Source organism: Pongo abelii, chromosome 18, assembly GCF_028885655.2.
Source record: "Pongo abelii isolate AG06213 chromosome 18, NHGRI_mPonAbe1-v2.0_pri, whole genome shotgun sequence".
Taxonomy (NCBI): Eukaryota; Metazoa; Chordata; class Mammalia; order Primates; family Hominidae; genus Pongo; species Pongo abelii.
The window spans coordinates 78,994,757-79,008,401 of NC_072003.2; the positions used below are offsets into that span (position 1 = coordinate 78,994,757).

The window sequence follows — 13,645 nt, forward strand, 5'->3', positions numbered from 1 at the left end:
ACGAACACCACAGAAGGTCTTTCAGCCTTGTCCCTGAACACAGACCTAAGAACACAAATTTCTCAACATCTGTAGACCTCGGACTCCAGGCTGAAGTGCCAAGCTCTCTCTAACCCTCATTCTTAATCCCCCATGCTTTGGAGAAGGCCACCCACTCACCACAAAGCTGTTGTCCAGGGCTCCAACCCAGTATTGTACTCACTCCTAGGAAAACAAGTGGAAGATGAAGAGGAGACATCATCCCACCCAGGAAGTGGGTCTGGTTATGAGACCATCATACTTGCCTGCCTGGATTCAGCCCCCTCCCCAGGTCCAGAAAACAGAGTAGATCTTTCCCTTCTTTTTCAGATCCAAATCAAATCCAAACAAAACAAAAGCAAAAATCCTTCAGGCCTCAATTTCAAATTCAAATGTGTCTACTGGTCAGGAGGTTCATTTGTGCCTTCTCCTGTCCATTCATCCGTTCAGCAAATATCAAGTCAGTGTTACATCTAGGCTTGTACTACGTGGTTATACTATGGAAACAGACAGCAGAACTTATGCTAAGGAGGATTTATCATACGGGCTGAAGGCTGTACCCATAAAGCACTGGACTTCTCAGACACCAAAGCTAAACCTCAGTCTGGCAGGTAAAGGTTTTCAACTGAATAACTCAAGTAACTCTGAAAACTCTAGAGCTTAGTGCACCATCTCATGTGACGGCCGCTGCCCATGTGTGGTTACAGAATACTGGCAATGTGGCCGGTGTGTCTCCGGAACTGAATTATTAATTTTATTTGACTCTAACTACTTTATGTTTAAATGTAAAAACCGAAGCAGTGAAAATATTGTTTCTTTCTGTTAAGCACATCTTTATTGTTGTGGTCAAACTCTATTTCACTTTAACCTTGTTGAACATTTAGCATCCAAATTGAGATATACATCAAATTTTAAAGACTTGGCACCAAAAAAAATTTGTGAAATATCCCAGTAATACATTTTTTATAATGAGTATGCACTGATATCATAATACTTTTGATTTATGGCATTTAAAATAATATTAAAAATCATTTTAGCTGTTTCTCTTTTTTAAATGAGGCTGTTACAAAATTTAAGATTTAAAATGTGACTTACATTATATTTCTTGTTGGACAGCTATAGATGTCTTAATAATTAGCTAGCAAACACACACACACACACAAACACACACATGTGTGATCACTGAGATGTTCTCAGGGAGTTTTCATATCTGATTCCTTACACTCACCTAGCAATTCTGGTTGAGAAGTAAAAAGCCTTCTACTCCTTGTAAATTTCACATCCAAAAAGTATCATCCAAACTCCTCAGGACAGGATCACCTGTGATCATTTTCGGATGTTGGGAAAGCCAGCCTCAAACTATTAGCTTAGGTTTGAAGCTTCTTCTTAATCTAGTTCACAATTCCACGTATTTCAAAGGAAAAAAGAGAGACCTTTCAGGCAGGTGGGATGCATTTCAAGTGGAGCAAACCCTGCTTTCAACAGATTCCCTCCCCCATGGCCACTGCCACCCCTTCAGGCCTCCTGGGATTTCTGCTAAGTGGCTTTCACTGCATAATTAAATGCAAAGTCCTGGCAGGGCAGCCTCTCTTCTCTTCACCTTACCAATTTTTTTTTTCTTTTGTTTCAGGAGAAGATGGAAGGAGTATTTCTTGGTCCTAGGAAGTGTGCCTGCCTTGCTGGGAGACTTCTTTTTTGCATTTGTTACCTAGAAGTTTCTTTCTTCTTCTGGTTGCGGGGGAGAAGGAAAGAAGAATTATGGGGAAGAAAAGTGAGGAATCAGTTCATAGCCAAATAAGGTCAACAGTGTCAAATGGGGACCCTGAGATAGGCAAGGGGGAAGTAGCTATGAACTGGGCACACTGGTTTACTTGGAAATAATACATCTTTGAGCCTGATAACTTCCCTGATAGAAGAAGACTTCCACTGGGCACATCCTGAAGAAGCCCCACTGTTTACAAAGTACTGTCACCCACAGTGCCTTCTTTTGTCCGTGTGACAACCCTCGGGGCATGGAGCACCCTGTGGCAGCCCACAGTGGTCCGACCCACCCGTCTTCTTTGTTAATGAAAGTCAGGATTTTATTCAGGTCTGCCCAGACAGTGTGGTTCCGGAGAAATCTGGCAGATCCCCAGCCCTGTGGAGCATGTGTGGGGTGAACCTTGACCAGTCCAAGCCTGTAATGGTTAATTGCATAACCAAGGCCAACCATTGACAGAGGGATGGACGCCTGACAATTGCAGCCTATTAACTATGTGGGGAAGCGACTTCTGCAAAACATTCCTTGCTCTTACGAAGGAACAAAGGGCTGCACACTCTCTGCCTCTGGTTTTGGGTGGGCTGGTGTAAAAAACGTGGTACCTTGAACCTTACACGTGTCTTACATCTGAAGCTTGAGAATGCTGGAGCTGGGAGAGGGCAAGAGTCCGGGCCCTGACATCATTCAGCTGTGGAAATAAACAGCTTTGCAAGGGCACCTACCCCTGGACTTCTCACGGGAGATAACTGGTCACAGGGTGTTCACACCATTCAGAGCCAAATTTTCTGCTACCAAAGACCCAAAATACCCAGTTACAATCCTCTACGTTGTCTCTGCAAGCTGAGTCTATGGGAGTTGAACCCGGCCCAATTACCCGTTTTTGTGGAAAAAAGAAGCTTTATCGAAACACAGCCAGGGGCATTCATTTACATACTGTCGAAGGCAGAGTTGAGCAGCTGCAGCAGAGATCATGTGGCCCTTGAAACCTAAATGATTGACTACCTGGCCATTTACAGAAAAGGTCTGCTGACCTGGGACTATGACATCACAACTCTCCCTTACCTCCCCTTCACTCAGTGATATGGTTTGCCTGTGTCCCCACCCAAATCTCATCTTGAACTGTAGGTCCCACAATCTTCACGTGTTGTGGGAGGGACCTGTTGGGAGGTGACTGAATCATGGGGGTGGTTACCTCCATGATGTTCTTGTGATAGTGAGTTCTCATGAGATCTGATGCTGTTATAAGGGGCTCTTTTCCCTTCGCTCAGCACTTCTCCTTCCTGCCTTCATGTTGCTTCCCCTTCTGCCATAATTGTAAGTTTCCTGAGGCCTCTCCAGCCATGCTGAACTCTGAGTCAACTAAACTTCTTTCCTTTATAAATTACCCAGTCCTAAGTATGTGTTTATTAGTATAAGAATGGACTGATAAACTTAGCAAGCTCAGGGATGTTGAAAGCCCTATACTGAGAGCACTATTCTGAAATATTCCGAGGTAGGCAGTATTTTTCCCCACTTGATAGATGAGGAAACTGAAGTTCAGAGAGATACAGTCTCTTGCATCGAGTCACACAGCTAGAAACTGACAGGACAAGGATTGGACACCAAGTCTGGCAGACTCTGGGCCATGCACAATTCACCTTGCAGTGATACACCCTGGGCCACTCTGATTCTTCTGACTCTTAGGCCTAGGTTTGTGTATTAAAAACAAACAAAACCCAACCAACTCACAGGTAATTCTGATCTGCATCCAGAACATCTCTGTAGATTATCAGTTCCTTTTTTTTTTAAAAAATGCACATATCCATATATCTATAAGGACCAATTAAGTGTCAACACTCTGCCACTAGAGATACAAAGACAATCCCCATGCATCAAAATAGGACACAGTTTCGTCTTTACGGCACTTTTAGACCAATGTGGGAGAGATTAATCTTAGGGTCTTACAAATGGCTGTAAGCGCTGAGGGAATGGTCAGAGGGGCCTGGGCTGGGATTCACAGCAGAGAGTGGAGACTGTACTGCAAGACCCCCAGTCCTCCCTGTTGATGGCCCAGCAGATCCATGCTGAGCTGAGGGAGTGATGGTGTTTCTGGGAAGGAAGGGCCTATGGGAACATCTTGCCCACCTTTCGGTGCTAACCAAACCAACCATCTCTGGAGGGTTGATCCTGGACATGCCTTCCTTTCACACTGCACCCTGGTGGCCATCTGACCCTCCTGACCATGCCACCAGTGTGGATCTTGGGGGAAGAAGCCAAGGTTCAGGAGCAAAGTGTAATGTCCCCCATCCCCCAGCCTGAGTTAGTGGATGAACCCTGAACTTGAGTCTACTTGGCCTGAATCGTTCATCTTGGTGAGATGTGCAGGGCCCTAAGGAACCTCCAGTTCCCGACTCCTTCCACCACTTCATGGAACTGGGACTCTCACCAGGAAAGAAAAGGCCTTTGGAACCCTGTGGTTTGATTTCCAAATCCTCTTTGGCTGCTGAAGCTTTTGAGGCTCTGATGGATGTAGGGACCCTCTTTCCAGAAAAATGGACTTGGATAGAATCTTGAATACCTCTTAGGGCATTTTATAGAGTCCTGGAAAGTAATCTTTTGGCTGTCTGGGGATGAAGTAAATGCATATAAGAAAGACTACCTACCATTAAGATGCAAACATTAGGTGGGGTATGGTGGCTCACGCCTGTAATGCCAGCACTTTGGGAGGCTGAGGCGGGCAGATCACGAGGTCAGGAGTTCCAGACCAGCCTGGCCAACATGGCGAAACCCTGTCTCTACTAAAAATACAAAAATTAGAAGGGTGTTGTGGCAGGAGCTGGTATTCCCAGCTACTTGGGAGGCTGAGGCAGGAGAATCACTTGAACCCAGGAGGTAGAGGTTGCAGTGAGCTGAGATCGTGCCACTGCACTGTAGCCTGGGTGACAAGAGCAAGACTTCACCTCAAAAAAAAATGCAAATATTAGCTAGAGGGGTCACTCATTCAATCTGAGTTTTGATTACTACCTTAGTTTGATTATACACATACACAGATACATCCACATACTGTCAAATCAACTTAGAAATGGATCCATAGAAGCCACAAGGCAAGGGATTTTTTTGTTTTATTTTTTTGCTTTTTCTTTTTCAAAAAAAGTAAGTAAAAAAAAATGGCCAATGATATTAGCAACCTAGTTTTGTCTGTTTGTATGTTTTTCCTGTCCTGACCTGGGTCAAATTTAATGAGAATTATATAAAGTGAGGGCTTCAGAAGGTGAAGCATGGCCTCTCCCCACTGGGCTTGGGACAAGGCCTTGCTGGGCATCTCCTCTCTGCCCACCATCACCTCCATGAGCAGCTCAGTGATCTGCATTTCCAATACATAAATCCCATCTACAGGGCAACAGGCTTTCCTATGTCCAGGGAGATGTGTGCAAAACACCTTCTAGTCCTCAGAAATGGAATCTTCCACCTGCCAGCTAATGTCTCCTTGAGTTCCCTATTTATTTTTATAAGGCTCTAAAGGTGAATTTTCTCCTGCATCGGAGAGCTGGAAGTTAAGCTTAATGTACAAATCTTTATTTTCCAAAGAGGCAGGTTGGCCTTCTTGTATCGACAGACTCCAGAGCTTAGATTTATTACAGAATGATAATCAGGCAAAAGAATAAATACACTGCATATTTAATTCATTAATCACCTTGGAAAGCAAAATGAACTACAGTAAAGAGGACAATATGTTTTCAAATGTTGGGGGTGGGGGAAGAGGTAGTCTGTTTCTCAATAAAATCCAGTCGCTAAAATCCGTTTTGCATGCAGATTAGAGAAAGGGCATTTTACCTCTGTGGCTGCAGTTCAGATAGGAGCTGGAAGCTCTGCAAAGGAAGTCTGGCAGGGATGGGTGTCTGTGGATGGCCCCTAATGGTACCTGATGTCTTCCATTGGGTTCCTGTTGTAACTCACAAGATGACCCACAGGCTTGTTAAGAGCCCAGGTATTGGAGTCAGACAGACCTGGGTTCAAATTCCTGTTCTATCTGGAAAATGGGAAGGCCTGTGGGGAGCCATCCTAATTCATTTATTGCCTTGAGACGTGTCTACCTCATGGCAGGTGAGTCTGAAGGTCTTTTATCTTCTCAACACTTGACTTCACCAAATTCTCATTGAAACAGGCATACACTGAGGCTGGAAACATGTAGGTAAAAATTAAACATCAGGTTTTTTAGCGGCCACATGCACTTGGCCACTGTTGGAGATATCATCTGGTTTCTGAGTCCTGGATCTGGCCTGCAATACTAAATAGTTGCTGTTATTTTTGCTGCTGTTCCTGAGTCCTTGCCACCTGAAAACTAGAAATTTGCTGCCTTTCCACCGTTTAATGGACCTACAAATTGAGAAGTAGTAAGTGAGCATCTTGGACCCTTCAAGACTACCTTCAGAATCAAGGCCTGTGTAAACATGTAACAGAAATGGCAATAACAGATCATGTTTACTGAGCACTTCTAGGGGCTTTACATAGATTATCTCCTTTAATCCTTACAAGCATTCTTCAGAACACTGAGTCTGTTACCGTGCCCATTTTACAGATGAGAAGAACAGATCCACAGAGGTTAAGCCCCCTCATGCAAGTTTATGTCACTATATTAATCAGCTAGAAGGTTAAGCATGTCTACCATGTACTGAGCACTTCCTGCCTAAGTCCCTGCAGGATCTCATTCATTCTTAGCAACAATCTGGAAAGACAGATCTCACTATTCTCACTTCACCTAGGAAGCCAAACAGCCTCAGAGACTTTAAACCAGTTTCTCAGTCCCAGCATGATTGACATCTGGGGTTGGATAACTCTTTGTGGGAGGGTCTTCCCCGTGCATTGTAGAATGTTTAGCATCACCTCTCATCTCAACCTCACTGGAGGCCAGTGTCCCCACTACCTTGAGTCTTGGCAACCAAAAACGCCTCCAGACATTGCTAAATGTCCCTGGAGGAGGAGCATCCTCCAGCTGAGACCCACTGCTTTAAACAGGTGAATTTCTCTGGGTGAGAGCTGCAGAGCTGGGGATGGGATGTGTCTATAACTCCTCTATCAGATTGTTTTCCAAATCCTGCTTTAGTTACTGAAGGCAGAGGTTCTCAAGTGCTCAAATGTGGTCCCTGTTCCAATATCACCTGGGAACTGGTTTGAAATGTAATTCTCAGGCTCTACACTCAGACTGCCTGAATCAGAAACTCGGGGTGAGGCCATGCAATGTGTGATTCTGATGCTCACTGAAGTTTAGAACCCGTGCCTTAGAGCAGTGCTTCTTGGCCTTAGCTACACAGTACAGTCACCCAGGGAGCTTTGAAAAACTTATTGATGCCTGGGTACCACCCCAGGATTATTTAATTGATCTGGGCTGGGGAATAGGCATTGGGATTTGAAAAGATTTTCAGATGATTTTCACAAGTGACCAATGTTGGGAACCACCAACCTAGAGGGAGCTGTCCCCGGCTCTTAGGGAGGCAGGGGTCAAAGTACAACAAGTTAAATACAGACAATTGACGTTGCCTTCCTGATCCATCAGCTGGAATCTGGGAGGGATGCAGCAAAGACCAGGTGGTGGGATCCTTTGCTGTCAGCTTCAAACCACAAACCACAGCCCCCAAAGCCCCACTCCTGTCTTTGTTCTTTTTTTTTTTTTTTTTTTTGATCTTTCTTCCATTGATTTATCTAAATTTCTTCAGGTGTTTGGAAGCTATTTAGTTAGACTCTACACCAGCTCAAAAGGTTAAGAAAGCCACTAAAATTGACAGGTTGATGCTTTTGTTGCTGTTGGACATATCTGCAAGGTAAAGGAATCATTGCTTTGGATGGAAATAAGATTTACCTTCCTTTCTAACACTACCTAAGCATCCTCCTGGGCTCTGCCTAATCTAACCCCTCCCTCCAGCCCTGGCCTTCCAAAATGTCCTGTTATCCACCCATCCCTCCTCAGCTCTTTGCTTGTCTGTCTTCTCCCCAGTCTTTCAGATTCCAAAGCCATTTCCTTATTAACCTAGCCATGTACCGTCCTATCCTATTCCCTATAGCCCTGGAGCATCCTATCACTTCTTCCTGGGTATCCATAACCTCTCCATTTTCCAAGATCTTTCTTTGACATCTTCAGCCCACAGCTATCTCTAACTTCTCTGCTTATTTTGTGCTTACCACCAGACTAGCAATAGTAGATATACATTTTGATACTCCTCTGTTCAAATTGTTCATCTGGGAAGCTCATGCAATGGTGTGCTGCTAAATGTTTAACAACTGGCTCTCTGGGTGGGTCAGGATAAGGAAACGGGCTCTGATTTTACAGCATTTGTATTCCCTTCTGCAAATATTCCCACTATGGCCAATTTCATGCTACCAATGTAAAGTTCCTAGATGTGGAATTCAGAATATACAATACAACTGGTTCTTCTGAGCCCATGCCTATGGGCATACTACTGACAGTCAATCCAGCAAACATTTACTGGGAATATGTTCTGTGGGAGTTTCTGTGCTAAATGCTGAGCGTAAGGAGGAAAAGAGCAGCCAGCTGGTATTGGCACTTAATAGATGCCGCCCGGGTTCATTCACTTAACCTGTATAAGAATTCCATCAGATCTGTTCTAGTATTCTCATCTGAAAGGTGAGGAAACGAAGCATCTATAGAGGGAAAGTGACTTTCCCAAAGTCACAAAGCTAGAAAGGTCTGGCACTGATGTCTGTGTAGTTTGCTCCACCCTGAGGAATCCCCACATTTCCAGTTAAAAAAAAAAAAAAAAAAAGTGATCCTTTGCTACATCCAAGACTGTCTGAGCTGACATTTCCTTAGAGAAGTACTTCTCACAGATATTCAAATTGGGGTGCATAGAACCTAGAGTCCCAGGGAGATGAGTGGGAGGGAGGAAGGTTTAAGAACTTGGAGAATCAGTTCCACCCTCAGTGGCTTCCAATTTCTCTTTTACATAGTGATCCCAGATAAACTTTCATTTTCCAAAACGGCTCCTCTGCAGAAACAAAACAAAATAAAACCAGTTTGAAAACGTCTGATTCATGCCAAATCCCTAAATTTATGGAGGTGGTAACTGAAGCCCAGGGAGCTTCTAGTGGTCATTTCCACCACTCCATAATTCTTTCTAGCCTGGTGCAGTGTTAGCATACTTAGCATACTACAAGAAAAAAAACATCTCAGCGGATTTTTTTTTTTTTTTTTTTTTACAAATGCACCAAAGCCCAGTGCTTCCCCATAAAACGGGAAACTGTTAAGGCAAAATTTTAAGCATGCCAAGAACTGCATCCTATAGGCCAAACATAGTGGGTTCAAATCTCTCTATCCTCTGCTCTTCTAGGTTCAGGCAGGATAGATCTATAGGTCTACAAGGTTTCCAGCCTTGGCATCACCAGCTTCTCTTAACCCAGTCAAATCTAGATTCACGAAAGAGTTCCAACTGGACCCATACTGGAAATGCTTTTCAACCACATTGAACAAAACATGTTTTACATCATTTCTTTGCAGGAAGTTTTGTCCCTGCTTCCAGGACTTCCCCCAAATGCAACACGGTCAAAGAATTAGAACTGAAAATTTCCCCCTTTCTTTGCCAGCCCCTGCCCGACTCACTCTTCATTTTCCTTCTCCTAAGAAAAGACTATGACTGCATTGCCGTGTTTTAAGATATAACTCACAAATTAAAAACTGAAAGAAGAAACACATTTTTCTGTCAATGGCTTAAGGGGATTCCACCTCTAAGCTGCTGCTAAAGCTTTCTCAGTCTTTTTTACATTTGTAGCATTTTGGAGCAATTTGCTGGAGTCAAAGAAAGCAGTGAAATTTCCACAACCAACTTCAAAGCTCCCAAATCCTGTATCAGTGGAGGGGAGTCTGGTAGCAACACCAGAGGGGCCGTTTTTCAAAGAGGTGTGTGGAGGGACGTGCCACGCATTTTTGCCCTGCATCTGCGATTGATGTTAATGGAAGGCACGTGACCAAATCCCCATGTAGTTCTTTGAAAAATGCCCCTCCCTTTCTTCCCCCAACACTTTTGGCTGTGACAATGCAGATGATACAGAAAAAGCCTAGAACAGAGGAACGGCTGCCACAGCTCAATGAACAATGCCGGCCTTAATTCAATTAATGCACATAAGTCTCTTTTATCTGGTGCAGAGCTCACAGCAAATTCAGGTTGATCAGGAGGAGGGGCTACCTGGACGGTTTCACATTCGAAAATGTTTCACGTTTGAAAAATGAATTCTAGGCAGAAGTGGCTTCAGAGGAGGGAAACATGCCAAATGCCAGGGCACTGACCACTTTAGTTCATTCCTCTCTTGAGTTTCAGCCTCCTGTTTTCACGCCTTATTTGGCCTGACCTTCGAATTTCTTCTTGATCTGCGCCCTGTCTACCCATCTTGGCTTGTGTCCGAGGCAATCCTTCCTCCCCAACTCAGACACATAAACACACTGTTTATTCCAGCTATATCCAAAGTGCTGTATTGAATTAAAATCCCCAAACATGAAATGTGTGTAAAACGGTGTTATGTCTGTGAATATTCTGTGCTATAAGATGCTATAAATATTAGCTGCTTAAGAGGTTACCCAATTTAAATACTCACAACGGTGTATGGAGACTGCCAATCATTCTATGTTCTAGCCAAAATAAAATATCATTATTATGTGGTTGTGAGGAAGGTTGAACATTGTTTCATAATGTTATTGGCCATTCATATGTACTTTTTTTTCCAAAAACTGTCCATTCTTCTCTGAGCATTTTCCTATTAGGTCATTTATCTTCTTATAGATTTCTAAGAGCTATTTATATTAAGGAAATTAGGTTTTTGACTATCTTGTGGGTTGCAACTTTCCACACTTAGTCTTTTCATATTTTTGTTGTGTTTTTGTTTTGTTGTGCTTTTGCTCTGCATAAGTTTTAAATGCTTATGTAATCAAACTTACCAAGCCTTTGCTTTATAGCATTTGGGTTTTATATCAGGCTAAGGAAAATCTTCCATATTCCAGATGAAAAATCTAGGTTGCTTTTGATACTTTTGAAGCTTTTGCTTTTCTGCATGGTGTTAACAAAATGGTTACACCCCTCCTGTTCACCTCATAAACCCATGTTTGAAAAATTCCCCTCCCTTTCTTCCCCCATATCTTCTGGAAAGCATTGATCAAACAGGACCAGCATTTATGTTTTTAACTGTCTTAATCAATAATAAATCTTGAAAGCAAGAATGTGTTTTATTTGTTTCTATATCCTCAGCACCACGTTCATTTTCTACTGTGTAGGTAATACACAACAGATATTTGTTCAATGAAATCTTAAAATAATTAAAGCTTAATAAGTTTGACAACAAACCAGTCAGAGAAAAAAAGACAAACTTTCTAATATATGTCCAAAGAAGAACATTAAGTAATAGCACTAGTGCAGACTACATTTAACAGGCTGTCCAGGAAAGGAAACTTAGTCTGCAAAAGTGACAAGGAAATGTCAGGCTAGGGGTCTTTTGAAAACCTAGAACAAAGTTAAGAGAATAACTTCTAATTTTGACAGATTGCAAAGATGTCATCTTAGTCATTTCACAAACTTTTACCAGGCTCTTATCTCCCGTTCGTTTGCCTGTTTGTGTACCTAATTGCTTATTCAGGTATACCCTGTCGCATTCTGGAAAGGATCTGAGACAGCTACTATGTGCTACTCACCGATACAGGGCTGTGTTGGACACAAAAATAAATGAGGCGTGAACTTCACGCTCACAGAGTTTAGCGTCCAAGAGGAGATGAGAAATTTAAAACGTAATTGTCTTACAAGGCAGAGTGAAGAGTGCCTTTGGAGCAGGCCCACTTTTGTGTGGTTTAATACTATGCTTTAGTGGAGAATCAATGAGTCTGACAGTGTGCGATCAAGTATCTTGGTTAATTCCAGCCAGCACTATTTTCCCTCAGTCCTGTTTCTACTTTAGCCCCAATCACACAGTAAATAAGTGTCTGATGATGACAAATAATATAAATATCTTATTGGTATCTGCAGAAGTCTGTGCAAATAATTTGGGAATACCTCCATCCTTGTGACTTGATAACTAAATACATTATTCTCTTTTCTCTGCAGAATGTTTTTAAAAACACCATCAACACTGTTAAAATGAGCCATTCTAACAGGTCAAAATCGTCTATGTATCTCTCTTGGTTCAGGTGCTGGCTCTGGGATGAACTGATCACTTCGCTGATTTTGTGAGACCCATGGAAGACCTCTGACCGTAGCTCAATTGACCCATTTTCCAAAAGAGAAGAGTGAGACTCAGCAGAGCAATTGGGGGAATGTGACCCACCCAGGTCACATGGCTGCTTTAGTGGCTAAGTCTGGCTTCAAACTGAGGCTTCTGGACACCAACTTCAACTCACTTTCCCTGGGCACCTTACCTGACTGCCTTGGCCTTGCTTATAAAGAATAGCATTGATGTTAATGAAGAACTAGGAAGGGCAGATGAAGCAGGGGAAATGCAAAGCAACTGTTCATCCCTTTCCATTTTAAACTGGATCTCAGAAATGCTGAGTTGTCAAACTCAGAGTAAAATATGGGAAATTCACCAGCAGCTTCTTCCCTTTCTGGGTTCCAGTAGATAACTGTGTCCCTGGGGTTCTTCTACTAGGAGTTCTCAATCCTAATTGTACATCAGAATCACTGGGAATTTTTTTTTTTTAATACCGATGTCTGAGCCCCACCGGCCACTAAAAGTTCTTCATTCAATTGGTCTGAGGCACAGCATCAATGTTTTTAAAGCCCCACAAACCAGTCTTTATATTCAGAGACCCGTTTATGCCCCAATACTACTCACTCCTCTCTTCTAAAGGAGCACACATGAATCTCAGTACAAGTTTCCCTCTCCCCTATTGGGAACTGGTCATTGCCCAAGCCTTACCCAATCCCATGATCCCATTATCAGAAAAGCAGGCAGCTGACCATGAAGGCCCACCCTTGGCTACTGCTGATTGAAAAAGAGATATACACCTGACTAAGAGAAACCAATCAGCTATCTTTTCTGACAATTCCCATAACCCCATTTTCAGAAAATCTAATGAAGCAGGCAAGGGGCCATGAGGACTCACTCTTAGCTACTGCTGACTAGACAAGAGATGAACACCTGACCAAGAGGAGCCAATCAGCTATCTTTTCTGAGAATTGGCGCTTGGGGACTCTAGCCGACCTCTGCTGAGGGTTTAAAAGGAACAAGCATGTATAAGGTGGGACCCAGGAGTGATGGTGGGAATAATTTGTACCGCAGAGCAGAGAAGGCCTGCCTGCTTTCTGGAGGTAGGACAAAGCAGATGTGCAAAAAGAGAAAAGGGAGGAAGTTGGGACAAAGAGAATGTACTTTCATCCCCAATTTTTCCTGCAAGTCAACTTCTATTTTATATCCTTAATAGATACCTTTATACCTATAATAAAGGAACAGAAACCTGAAAGCATAGTTTTTATATCCAAAGAATCCCTGGCCAAGACCCTAGGAAATTAACACATTCTTATAATACCTCTGCTTTCCTTGGAAGGCTCATTCCATCACAAATGTCTGGGCCAATTTAGTTAGTGATCCTGGGTTTTCTACAAGAGCAGAGAGTCCTAAACTGGGGTCCTGATTTCCCACAGGGAGCCTATGAAGACAGTAAAGGCACTCATGAGCCACTCCCACTATTAATGGGAATAATGACCTTTACCCCACTGTAAAGACCTATAGGGTTACCCTCATAAGGTTTTCTTATCTTCTGACTGAGTGAGTATACATCAATGGAATTATATCACTGCTCTTGCTTTTCTGATTAATAAAACGAATACAAAGAATGACAAATGAATTTTTCAGATAATGGTTTCATGGGGGGAGATTAATAAAAGAGTCCTTTGGTACTTA

General features: G+C 42.9%; 1 protein-coding gene across 2 annotated transcripts in view; it reads right to left on the bottom strand.

Moving 5' to 3' along the window:
- Positions 1 to 13,645, bottom strand: part of MAF (MAF bZIP transcription factor) — a 405,682-nt gene that overhangs the window by 367,495 nt on the left and 24,542 nt on the right. Inside the window, exon 3 of one of the 2 annotated variants that reach the window (XM_063717363.1) lies at positions 1,696 to 1,746. The exons of the other annotated variant lie outside the window; for it this stretch is intronic. The gene's annotated coding sequence lies outside the window, so the exon portion shown is untranslated. Of the gene's footprint in view, positions 1 to 1,695; positions 1,747 to 13,645 lie in introns of those variants that run through there. 2 annotated transcript variants of the gene reach the window in all.